This window comes from Vitis riparia, chromosome 19 (assembly GCF_004353265.1).
Source record: "Vitis riparia cultivar Riparia Gloire de Montpellier isolate 1030 chromosome 19, EGFV_Vit.rip_1.0, whole genome shotgun sequence".
Lineage (NCBI taxonomy): Eukaryota > Viridiplantae > Streptophyta > Magnoliopsida > Vitales > Vitaceae > Vitis > Vitis riparia.
In genome coordinates, this window is record NC_048449.1 from 22,437,381 (window position 1) to 22,449,095 (window position 11,715).

At 32.3% G+C, this 11,715-nt stretch overlaps 1 pseudogene; it reads left to right on the top strand.

Moving 5' to 3' along the window:
* The first annotated feature begins 9,162 nt into the window (after window positions 1-9,162).
* LOC117908329 lies at window positions 9,163-10,717 on the top strand (annotated as a pseudogene).
* Window positions 10,718-11,715: the final 998 nt, after the last annotated feature.

The window sequence follows — 11,715 nt, forward strand, 5'->3', positions numbered from 1 at the left end:
CCAAGAAAAAACTATAGATTGGTATTTGGTGTGTTGAAAATGCTTGATGGTCAGTGATCGAACTAATGACTTCGAGAAAAGCTAAGAATGATAAACACAATAGTAATAAATGGCAAGAACCAACAAAAATATTGAAGTTGTAATTCTCTCAAGGTGTGTAGTTTGGGATTTGAATTATATGTAAAGAAGAAATGCTCTTGGAAACTGCAGCACGATGAATCTTTAATGGTTTTCCATCATATGGCTTTGTTGTTTGGAGATGACTAAGTAATATTAGTTTTACCAATCCTCCTTAAGCTAGCATGTGGAAGCTGTAGCATTAGCGGAGAGTTGATAACAGTTTCTGGGTAGTTGGAAGCTTGAACCCCAACATATTAGTGCAAGGACATGAAGATATTAAATCATTCATACAATTTATTGTCTGAGAGGATAGAAAAAATATATAAAACTATTTAAGATCTTAAAAACATCTTATATTTCTCCGCTTTTTGTATTTACACTCTGATCCATGGACTTTCACCCCACAAAATGCCTCACATTCTTTTTCAAATTTCTACCTACATTTAAACTTCTCATGTCTATTTTCATCTCATAACTTTTTTCTCCTCATGACCTAATTAAAATATATATAGAGATAATCCTAACAACTTTTATTTTATAGGCAAACCTATTTATATAAGGAATTAATTGTAAAATATCCTATATAAGCTACCTTAGCATAGTTGAATTAGGTTATAAATTTTATTTTGATACAATAAACGACAAAAATCCGTTGATAAAAATGTATCAAAATCCAATAATTGTATAGGAGAAACAACACTTATTTTGCATAAATAATAAAGTACATGCTCCAAGTATTAAAAGGTTGTCTTTGGTGTGTATGATTTGGAGAGCCCCAGATACTGTGCAAGTAGATGAGACCTTGAGTGAGATGTTTTTTCTTTCAAATCAATTTCAAAGTTGCGTAATCCAAAATTTCAATCTCTTTTTAGAAGTGTTTTAGAAAATAGTTTGGAAAAAACACTTCTTAAAAATAGCTTTTGAAAATTATTCTCTAATATTTTATACCACATATGTTTGTTTGAGAACCTACAATATTCTTAACTTATTTGGTATATTTTTAAATACATTTTAAAAATAATTTTCATATGCATTGCTTTATTTTTAATCGTTCTCCATATTTGTATAATTATTTTTTAAAACAACCCTAGAAAAAAAGTAAAATGAAATGAAAATAAATAAAAGATGTTCTTTTGAAACATTGTATTTTCTATTTAAAAGCATTTTTTTTTTCTAGTTGTTAAACATACTTTCTTGTTTTTTTATATTCTAGATAATTAAAAACTATTTTCAAAGCAAGACCTGAATTTTTACTATGAAAAATCGAAATGGTGCTTAAACTTAGACTTCAAATTGATTTTAACCAAAATATGTTTTTTCTCTTTTTTCCTATCAAATCAAAACTCCAATTTCTCTCTTTTCTATAAATTGGGAATTTCAATTTCTATCGTTGGACTAAGAACTTTAAATCGTTTTCTATTGGCAATAGAGTCTTTGATTTAAGGACACAGAATACACAAGAAAAATCTCATAGTTATGTGTGTGCGTGTACATAACTGTGTGTGTGCGTGTGATATATATATAAAATGATGGATGAGGAAATTGTGGACATGGCCAAATTTGAATCACTTGTATTTAACAATAGCATGTGATTTACATGGAAACCTGTTGGTGGAAAAAGCCTATAAATAAAGGCCTTCTCTCCTCATTCTATTTATCCTAGAATTGAAAGAAAAAGAGTGGTCTAACTTTGAGTGAAAAAGTGAGGTTCTCTTGAGAATTAAAGAATTATTATTCTCTCAGGTGTAATCGGGATTTGGATTGTGAGAAGTGAGTGCTTATAAACACTTGTAGGGAGAAAAATAACTACGTAAATTTCGTGTTTTGTTTTGTCTACTCTATTTTCTTATCATTTCCATGTTTTTTTATTCACTTCATTAATTTGGTCTTTTGGGAGGTTTATTTCCTAACAACTGGTATCAAAATGGCATGTCTTGTGGTGTTCTAGGAGCTTAGTGGTACTATAAGGAGGTTTTGTCTAGGGAGGTTGGAATTTAAGAGGAACAATTGTGACCCCTCCAATTTTTCTTAGGAACTTTTATTTATGTCTAAGGAGACAAGGTTTTAAATGGGATCATTGTGATCCTTCCAATCTTTCTTGGGAACTTTCTTACTAGTTTAAAGCTCTAGGTAGAAGTTTTTCTATAATTTTTTATAGGTATAGAGATACTGTAAGAAGTACAATTTTTGTTGAAGTCCTAAGGAACTAGATTTGAGTGGGAGTGATGGCAGCAGATGAAGAAAGAACATCATAATTGAGAAGTTCGATGGTGAACATTTTCCCATCTGGAAAATGCAAATTGAAGATTATCTATATATGAAAGACATGCATTTCCCTTTTTTAGGATAAAAGCCAACCGATATGAAAGATAAAGAGTGGGCTTTACTCGACAAACAGGCACTTGGAGTTATCCAATTAACGTTATCTTGCAATGTTGCTTTCAACATAATGAAGAAGAAGACCGTGGCGAGTCTTATGGGAGTTCTCTCTGACATGTATAAGAAGTCATTTGCTTCAAATAAAGTGCACTTTATGAGGTTGTTATTCAATTTGTGAATGACAGAAGGTGCATCTGTAGCAGCTCACATCAATGAATTTAGTACAATCACAACACAACTAAGTTTAGTGGAAATCAAGTTCAATAACGAAGTTCGAGCTTTGATCCTCCTATCCTCTCTATCTAAAAGTTGAATCGCGATGGTAACAATAGTGATCAATTCTTCTGCAAGGAATAAGATGGTATTTAAGGATGTTCGAGGTCTAATTCTAAGCAAAAAAAATACACCAAAGAGAACTAGGAGAAACATTAAGTTCCGCCTTAAACATCAAATCTAGAGGTAGACACAATTATAGAAACTCAAATCGGAGCAAATTAAATTCAAGATGAAGAAAGTCTAGATCCAAGAAGAAAGAGAATAGTTGTTGGAACTGTGGTAAGAATGGTCACTTGAAGAGAGATTGTAGAGCACCAAAAAAGAACAATGGCGGTGCAAAGGAATGCGTGAACATGGCCGAAGATACTGGCGATGCTCTAATCCTAAGTGTCAATAGTCTAGTTGAATCCTGGATTTTGGATTATGGGGCATCATATCACTGCACCTCACATTACAAAATCATGGAGAACTACGTCAATGGTGATTTTGGGAAGGTTTATCTGGTTGATGATGGGACCATGAAGATTACGAGGAAAGACGATACTGAAGTGAAGCGAGCAAATGGGACTGTCTGGAAGTTGAAAGACATGAGATTTATTCCTAGTCTAAAAAGAAATTTAATCTCAATGAATCAACCTGATCAAGAAGGTCATCATACAACCTTCTTAGGGAGCGAATGGAAGATCACCAAGGAAACTATAGTCATAACTCATGGAAAGAAGAATGGTACTCTCTATGTTACTTCTAACATGGAGAATATTGTTGCAATTGTAGAATCATATGAGAAGTAGAAAATCTAGCAATAGAGACTCAGTCATATGAGCGAGACAAGGATGAAAGTTCTTGTTTCAAAGAGGAAGCTGCCAAATCTAAAATCAGTAGACATCGGTCTATACAAGGATTGTATTTTTGGCAAACAGAAAATGGTCAATTTCTCACAGATCGGCAAACCACCCAAAGTAGAGAAGTTAGACCTAGTTCACACAGATGTGTGGGGGTCATCACCAATTTCATCTATTGAAGGCTCATATTACTACATCACCTTCATTGATGACTTTACTAGGAAAGTATGGGTTTATTTTCAGAAAAAGAAATCAAAAGTTTATGATGTTTTCAAGAAATGGAAAGGCATGGTAGAGAACAAGACGGGCTTGAAAGTGAAGCATTTGAAGTTCAACAATGGAGGAGGGTATGGAGACGAGAATCGTAAAGAGTTTTGTGTAGCCAATGGAATTAAACTGGAAAAAACTATTCCAAAGACACCTTAGTAGAATGGTATAGTACAATGCATGAACAAAACTCTCAATGAACATGCTAAAAGCATGAGAATACATGCAGGCTTACCTAAGATGTTTTAGGCTAAAGTCGTTAGCATAGCGACCTACCTTATCAACCATGAGCCTTTAGTGTCTTTTGGAGAAAAGTTACCTAAGGAAGTATAGAGCGATAAAGAGGTGAAAGTTTCACATTAGAGATTATTTGGTTGTATTTCTTATGTGCATATTGACTTATCTAAAAGGAGCAAGCTCGACACGAAGTCTAAGAAATGTGCTTTTGTTGGATATGACATTAATGAATTTGGCTACTGATTTTGGGATTTTGAAAATAAAAAAATCATCAGAAGCAGTGATATCATCCTCAATGAGAAAGTAATGTACAAGGACAAGTCATTTATAGAATCTATCAGCACAAAAGTCAAAACTGAAAAAAAATGAGTACATTAAGTTTGAAGAAAAATCTAAGAAGGAAATACAATCATGGGATCGAAAGAATCCTATAAATGAACTATCTCAAGAAGAACCACACACTCCTATAGCAGAAGTGAGATGCTCATTGAGAACCCCTAAATTGATATAATGTTATTCACCTTTTTTGCATTATTTATTGTTGACTAACAATAGAGAACTAGAGTGTTATGATGAAGTAATTTAGGTTAAGGATTTGGTCAAGTGGGATTATGCCATAAAATATGAGATGGACTTCCTGATGTCAAATAAGACATAGGATTTGATTGAACTACCAAAAGGAAAGAAAACTTTACATAACAAATGAGTTTTCAAGATCAAAGAAGAACATGATGGAAGCAAGAGTTACAAAGCTAGGATGGTAGTCAAAGGATTTAAGCAGAAAGTAGGAATTGACCATGCTGAGATTTTCTCTCCAATAATGAAGTTGATGACAAGCAAATTGGTGCTAAAGATGGTAGCTGTAGAAAATTTGCATCCTGAGCAGTTAGATGTGAAGACAATGTTCCTTCATGGCGATTTGGAGGAAGAGATTTATATAATGCAACCAAAAGGCTTCATGATAGTAAGCAAAAAAAACTTCAAGTGCAAGTTGAAGAAGATTCTATACGGTCTGAAACAGGCTCCAAGATAATGGTACAAAAAGTTCAATAGCTTTATGAGTAGCAACGGTTTTACAAGATGTCAAGTAGATCATTGTTGTTATATAAAAAAGTTTGAAAACAACTTTATTATTTTACTTTTGTATGTAGATGATATGCTCATTTCAGGTTTTGATATGCAAGAGATAAATAACTTAAAAAGAAAATTATTGAGGTGGTTTGCAATGAAAGATGTAGGTGCTACAAACTAGATTCTTGGAATGAGGATTAATAGGGACAAAGTAGCAAAGACTTTGATGTTGTAACAAGTAGAGTACATCAACAAAGTACTCTCTACGTTCAACATGTAGAATGCTAAACCAGTGAGCCTATCTTTAGGTGCCTATTTCAAATTTTCCAAAGAGCAATCACCAAAAATAGAGGAAGGATGTGATCACATAAAAAAAGTTCCTTATGCCTCAACCATTGGAAGTTTGATATATGTTATGGTTTGTACAAGACTAGATATTGTGCAAGTAGTAGGAGTGGTGAGCAGGTACATGAACAATTATGGTAAGATGCACTAGGAAGTGGTTAAATGGATCCTTAGATATTTTCAAAATACCTAAAAAATGGCACTCTATTTAAGAAGTGGGGATATGAAACTGGAAGGCTTTGTTGATATTGACCTAGGTGCCGAAGATGTCGAAAACAGAAAGAGCACTAAAAGATATGTGTATACTCTTAAATGAACCATGGTTAGTTGGGTTTCTCAAGAAAGTTGCAACTCTCTACACTATCGAGGCAGAATATATTGTTATTACAAAAGCCAATAAGGAGATGATTTCTCTTCAAGGTTTCTTGGAAAAGCTAGGAAAAATAGGAGAACAATGTATTTTATTCAAATAATCAGAGTGTGTTTCACTTGTGAAGAACCATCCTTCCATGCCAGAATGAAGCATATTCAAACAAAGTATCATTTACAAATTTCTTAGACCTAAGAAGATTCATGGAAATGAAATCCCACATATATGCTAACAAAGACAGTGACAATTCACAAACTAAAGTTATGTTCAATTTCAATTGGCCTACAAACATAGAAGAAGAAAGATGAGTTGTTGCATTGATTTTGTGTGAAGACATAACTGAAGTAAGTAACTCTTCAAGTGAGAGAACCACGTAAATTTTGAGTGAACCATATAAATTTCGTGTGTTGTTTTTTCTACTCTATTTTGTTATTATTTCCACATTTTTTATTCGCTTCATTAATTTGGTCTTTTGGAAGGTTTATTACCTAACATTTTTCAACTCAATTTCTTATCTAAAATTGAAATGGGAATTGGTTTCATCCTCAATTCAAATCGATTTTTGGAACACTTCACCATTTCCTTTCCACATTTCCCACTATCCAAACAATAAATATAATTACTTGACTCAATTACATATTTTTGCTTATCTTTCATTTACATTCAGAACTTGTTAGAAAGGAACCTTGAGTTTAGGAAGTTCCCAATTATTAGGATTTGATTTTGTTTTATAAAAGTAAATTAGAATATTTACAAATTTGAGTGGTTGATTTAATTATATGTTTATACATAAGTCCTACAAGTTATTTTTTATACTTTTTGTTATTAAGAGTCTATTTGTTAGATAAAGGTATCCATAAAAAAAAAAAAAAAAAAAAGGAGTTAGTGTGATAGTTGAACAAGAATGGTGGAAAGTAATGTCATTTTCTTGATTTTTCTCCATTACTTATTTCTCTCTATGGATTTGTTTATGTGTTCTCCACTCTATTACTTGAACAAATTAGGTCGTGAGAAAAAAATGACAAGTAGGATATATTTGTTATAAGTCTTTCAACTCAATAAAAATAATTACAATAATTGGAGTATGAAGATAAAGACTTTACTTGATTCACAAGATGTATGAAAAGGTTATAGAGGAAGGCTATAAACAAAAAGCCATGACATAAAACCACTATTCTAAAATCAAAGTAATTTTTTTAAAGGTATATGGAAAACGAAAAAAAAAAAAAGCCAAAAGGGAAGAAGAAAGCTCTTACCCTTATCTATCAAGCAATAGATAAAGGCATGTTTGGAAATTTTCCAAATGCAACCATGCACTACCAAGAAAGCATGGACAATATTAGAAAATGCACATAAAGAAATTGATTAATTAAGAAAAGTTTTTCTTTGTACCCTTAGAGGAGAATTTAAAAGTTTGACCATAAAAGAAGTAGAATCAATCTCCCATTACTTTTTCAAGAGTTATAGTGATCACCCATGAATCAACTAAAATGAAACAATGAAATTTTAAATCATACTTGTGTGATTGAACAAATAATTCAGTCTATTAGATTCAAAGTTTGGTTGTTGTGCTCATTAGACAGTAAAATGATTTTCATTGTAGCATGAAGACAAATTAAAAAAGAAGAACCAAGAAAAAGTTCCTCAAACAAAACTTAAATGACAAGAAACTAAAGAAAATCTTAATAATAAAAGAAGTCAAAACGATCCTGGAGTGGTTATGACCAAGTAAACATAGAAAGATGTGGTTTATGTGGTTTTATTTCATTAAATAATCAAGAACATGCATGTCAAAACCCATATTTTTTAAGAAGACATGAAAGAGAGCACAACTAAAGACAAAATGAAAGAAGTTATGAGAAATCTCAAGTTCAACCTTATAACTATAAAAAAAATTGTCATTATGTGTATGAAATAAAAAGTACTACTAGCAATATGGAAAGAAAAGCCAATCATGTTAAAACAAATAGGTAAAGAAGAACCTAGCCACTTTATGTTTGGCATATAAAACATAAAGTAATAAGGAGAAAAATACATGGTATTCACTCGATGGTGAAAACAGCCATATATGTAGCTTCAAAAATATTTTCTTTGAAATTGATGAATATTCAGACACTAATCATGTTACTTTTGAATCTATTCAAAATTCTCAAAAAAGGCAAAGGTAAAATCTTAATTTGTTTGAAAAATGGAAGATATTAATTTATTTCAAATATCTACTATGTGCAGATTATGAAAAACAATTAATTAAGTTTGGAATAACTTTTAAAAAATATATAATATTCACAAGAAAAATCAAGTTCTCTCAATAAGATATCAATATGTTGACTTCCTTGCAAATGTGGTCATGATAAGAAATATAATGTTTCTGTAATTAAAATTGCTAAAATTTTATGTCAATGTTCCCATCTAGATTTTCCACTTAAGATATCAACATCTTAATTTAGGAGGATTGAAATTGTTGATCAAGAAAAAAATGGTATAAGGATTGCCCTCTACAAATCATTCGGATTAATTATATATGTGAAGGATGCTTACTTGGAAAATATTCCTATGAAAGTTTTCCAAAAGTTGGAATTCAAGGTTTGGTAACTCCTTGAGGTTGTAATGATTTGCAGATCCAGAGTTATTGAAGAAATTAAGAAAATATGGGAGAAAAATGCAAAATGTATGAAGAATAAATTATATCTTCTCTCTCTCTAATACAATTGGTACTTATCAAATTATATGGTACAATGCAGGTTTTAAATGGCATGTATGCCTAGACATTGTTTTTACTTGGAACCATTAAAATATAGTATTACTAATAGCATTGTAATAAAATGGTAGAAGATAGATATCAATACAAGTCTAATTAAGAAAGTTTCTCAAAGGCCACCTTCACAATTACTTGAAAGCAGCTGATAAGATTTCCTCTATAATTAGGAAAAATCTTCATATCAACTATTCTTTGCACTTTAATCTTTTTACTTAGTCATTGAGAGGTTGTGATTAGCCTAAAAAAAAACTCGTCAAAAAAGGATTTAGAGTATAAAATTTGAGACGGTTAAGGCCAATAATAGGAGGGAAGTTGACCCAAACATCACAACCTATTTGAAACTATAAAACTTAATTAGATAGTAATTGTTTAAAGGTTTTATTGGTGTTGAGATTCTCCAATTACACTATAAAATGGTTTGAGAAGAATGAGGTTTCACCATTGTTAATTGCTTACAAGTTTTACCAAACAAAGGAGAAGAGAGAGACAAGGAAAAGATGGGCCTAAAATTGAATATCACAGCAACCTCTCTTCTGCTATTGCTAGCATCTGCTGCAAAAGTATCTGGTGATATCAATTTTGACGTTACCAAATATGGTGCCCGGGCTGATGGAAACTCCAATATCAGCCAGGCGAGGACAATTCAATTATAATATTGTAAGATATATGTTGAACTTAAATTTCTGCTAAATGGGTCCTCTATTGAATGTTTCTTAGGCCTTACTTAAAGCTTGCGGAAATGCTTGTGCATCGCCTATGGCAAGTACAGTTATGATTCCAGAAGGGACATATGCACTAGGCCAAATAACCATTGGAGGCCCTTGCAAGGCTCCTATCAATTTCATTGTCCAAGGCACTATGAAGGCCCCGGTGGATACCAGCAGGTTCAAGGCTGAAGCTGGTTGGATTGCTTTCCAACAAATCGACCAATTCACATTGTTTGGTGGTGGAGTTTTTTATGGCCAAGGAAAAACTGTATGGGGCAGAAAAAGCCCCCGTTCTGCATATTGCAACCAACTTCCCATTGTAAGTTCATGTATACATATGCTTATGTAATTCTTTCATTTTGTGTGCATAATGAGGACATTACAGCATAAGCTTTGGTGTCTCTTTTTTTGACTTGAAATATCTATAACAGAATCTGAGGTTCAACTTCATCACCAATAGCATGGTCAACGACATAACTTCAAGAGACAGCTAACAGTTTCATATTAATCTTTTAGGGTGCAAGAATTTGACTTTCTACAACATTGCAATTAGTGCACCAGAAGAGAGCCTTAACACAGATCGATGGAAATCACATTGGATGTTCCTCGGGGATCAATATCACCGATTCAACCATCGAAACCGGAGATGATTGTGTCTCAATTGGTGATGGCAGTGAGCAAACTATTATCCAAAGAGTAACCTGTGGTCCTGGCCATGGCATCAGCATGGGAAGTCTTGGAAAGTACTCCAATGACGAACCTGTGGTTGGCATTAGTGTCAAGAACTGTACCTTCACCAACACCCAGAATGGCGTGAGAGTGAAGACATGGCCTGCTTCCCATCAAGGCACTGCCTTTGAAATGCATTTTGAAGATATTGCTATGAATAATGTTGGCAATCCCATAATCATAGATCAAGAGTACTGCCCCCATAACCAATGCAACTTGAAGGTACTTTTAAAGGAAATGAAAAGTGTCATTTTTATTGCTTATTTTTCCCATTTTTCCCTTCATTTTCATCGGTCTAGAAATTAAGGGTTCATTTAGTCATGTTTTCTAAAACTTATTTTTAAAAACTGTTTTTAAGTTAAAGAACAAAAAATAGTTTTTAAAACTAATGAAAACGACTTCTACTTGTTCTCTAAAAATTGTTCTCTATCTCATTTTGTTTTTAAAAATTATTTCTAGAAAACAATAGCTAAACAATATTAGGAATTTTTAAAAACATTTTTCTATTTTTAAAAGCAAAAAATTGTTTTTAAATCACATAGTCAAACAGGCTGTAACTTTCCATTGTTTCTAGATTCCATCACGCATTAGGCTACCTCATGCGTTTTCTAGTTGATTGCTGAAAAACCACCTCCACATAGTAAAAGTAAACACAATAAATAGGGATTTATAAATTATTAAAGATTATTTTTCTCCAAAAGGTTACATTTTATGTTTTTAAAAAAGGTTAGTCATTCTTCGGAATTTGGTTTTCTATAAGAATATTTAATTAAAAGGGTAAGTAAAATAACCCATAATTTGTAAAAGTAGCCTTCATTATCTCTCAAATCAAATAGAAAATATATATATATATATATAATAAAGAACCTTCTAAATTCAAATCCCTTTGTTCTTCTCTCTCTTCACCACGTTTGAAATCTCTTTCTTTCTTTCTCTTCATTGCCTTTTCTTATTATTTCTGTGTGGTAGCCACATCCTGCCACATCCAATTCACCTTTCATTGATGCAATGACTCCTTTGATTCGTCACAATTAGTCAAAGCGCTTGGCTAATGTACTCCACTTGGAGGCTATTTAACCACATCCTTCATACCATGGCATCATACTATTTAACCACTTCATCTTTGCCACATTTCAAAATCACTATATATGAGAAGTAACACTTATTTTGAATAATAATGGACTCCATATATTAAATTATCACAAACGAACAATTGACCTCATATTTCTAGACCCCTAATTTTGTTCTCTAGTATTACAATACATACATACTCCACATTTATCCCCATGTATTTGAGTTGATGAGGAATATTGATCATATATTTCAAGTGTTTTGAAGTTTTAAAGGGTTCTAGATAATTTGGAAAAAAAAAATGAACTCGAGTTTCAAATTTGAGAAAATAAATGCTAATCTTAAAAGAGAAAAACACCCAAGAGGGGGGTGAATTGGGTTTTTCAAAATCTTTTTCAACACAATAAATTCAAGCACAATAGAAGCAAATATAAAGAGATAGAGTTAGAGATATCAAAGTCAGATTTTATAGTGGTTCAGCACTTCCTTGCCTACGTCCACTCTCCTCAAGCTCCTAACCGAGTGAGGGTTCCGCTAACTTGA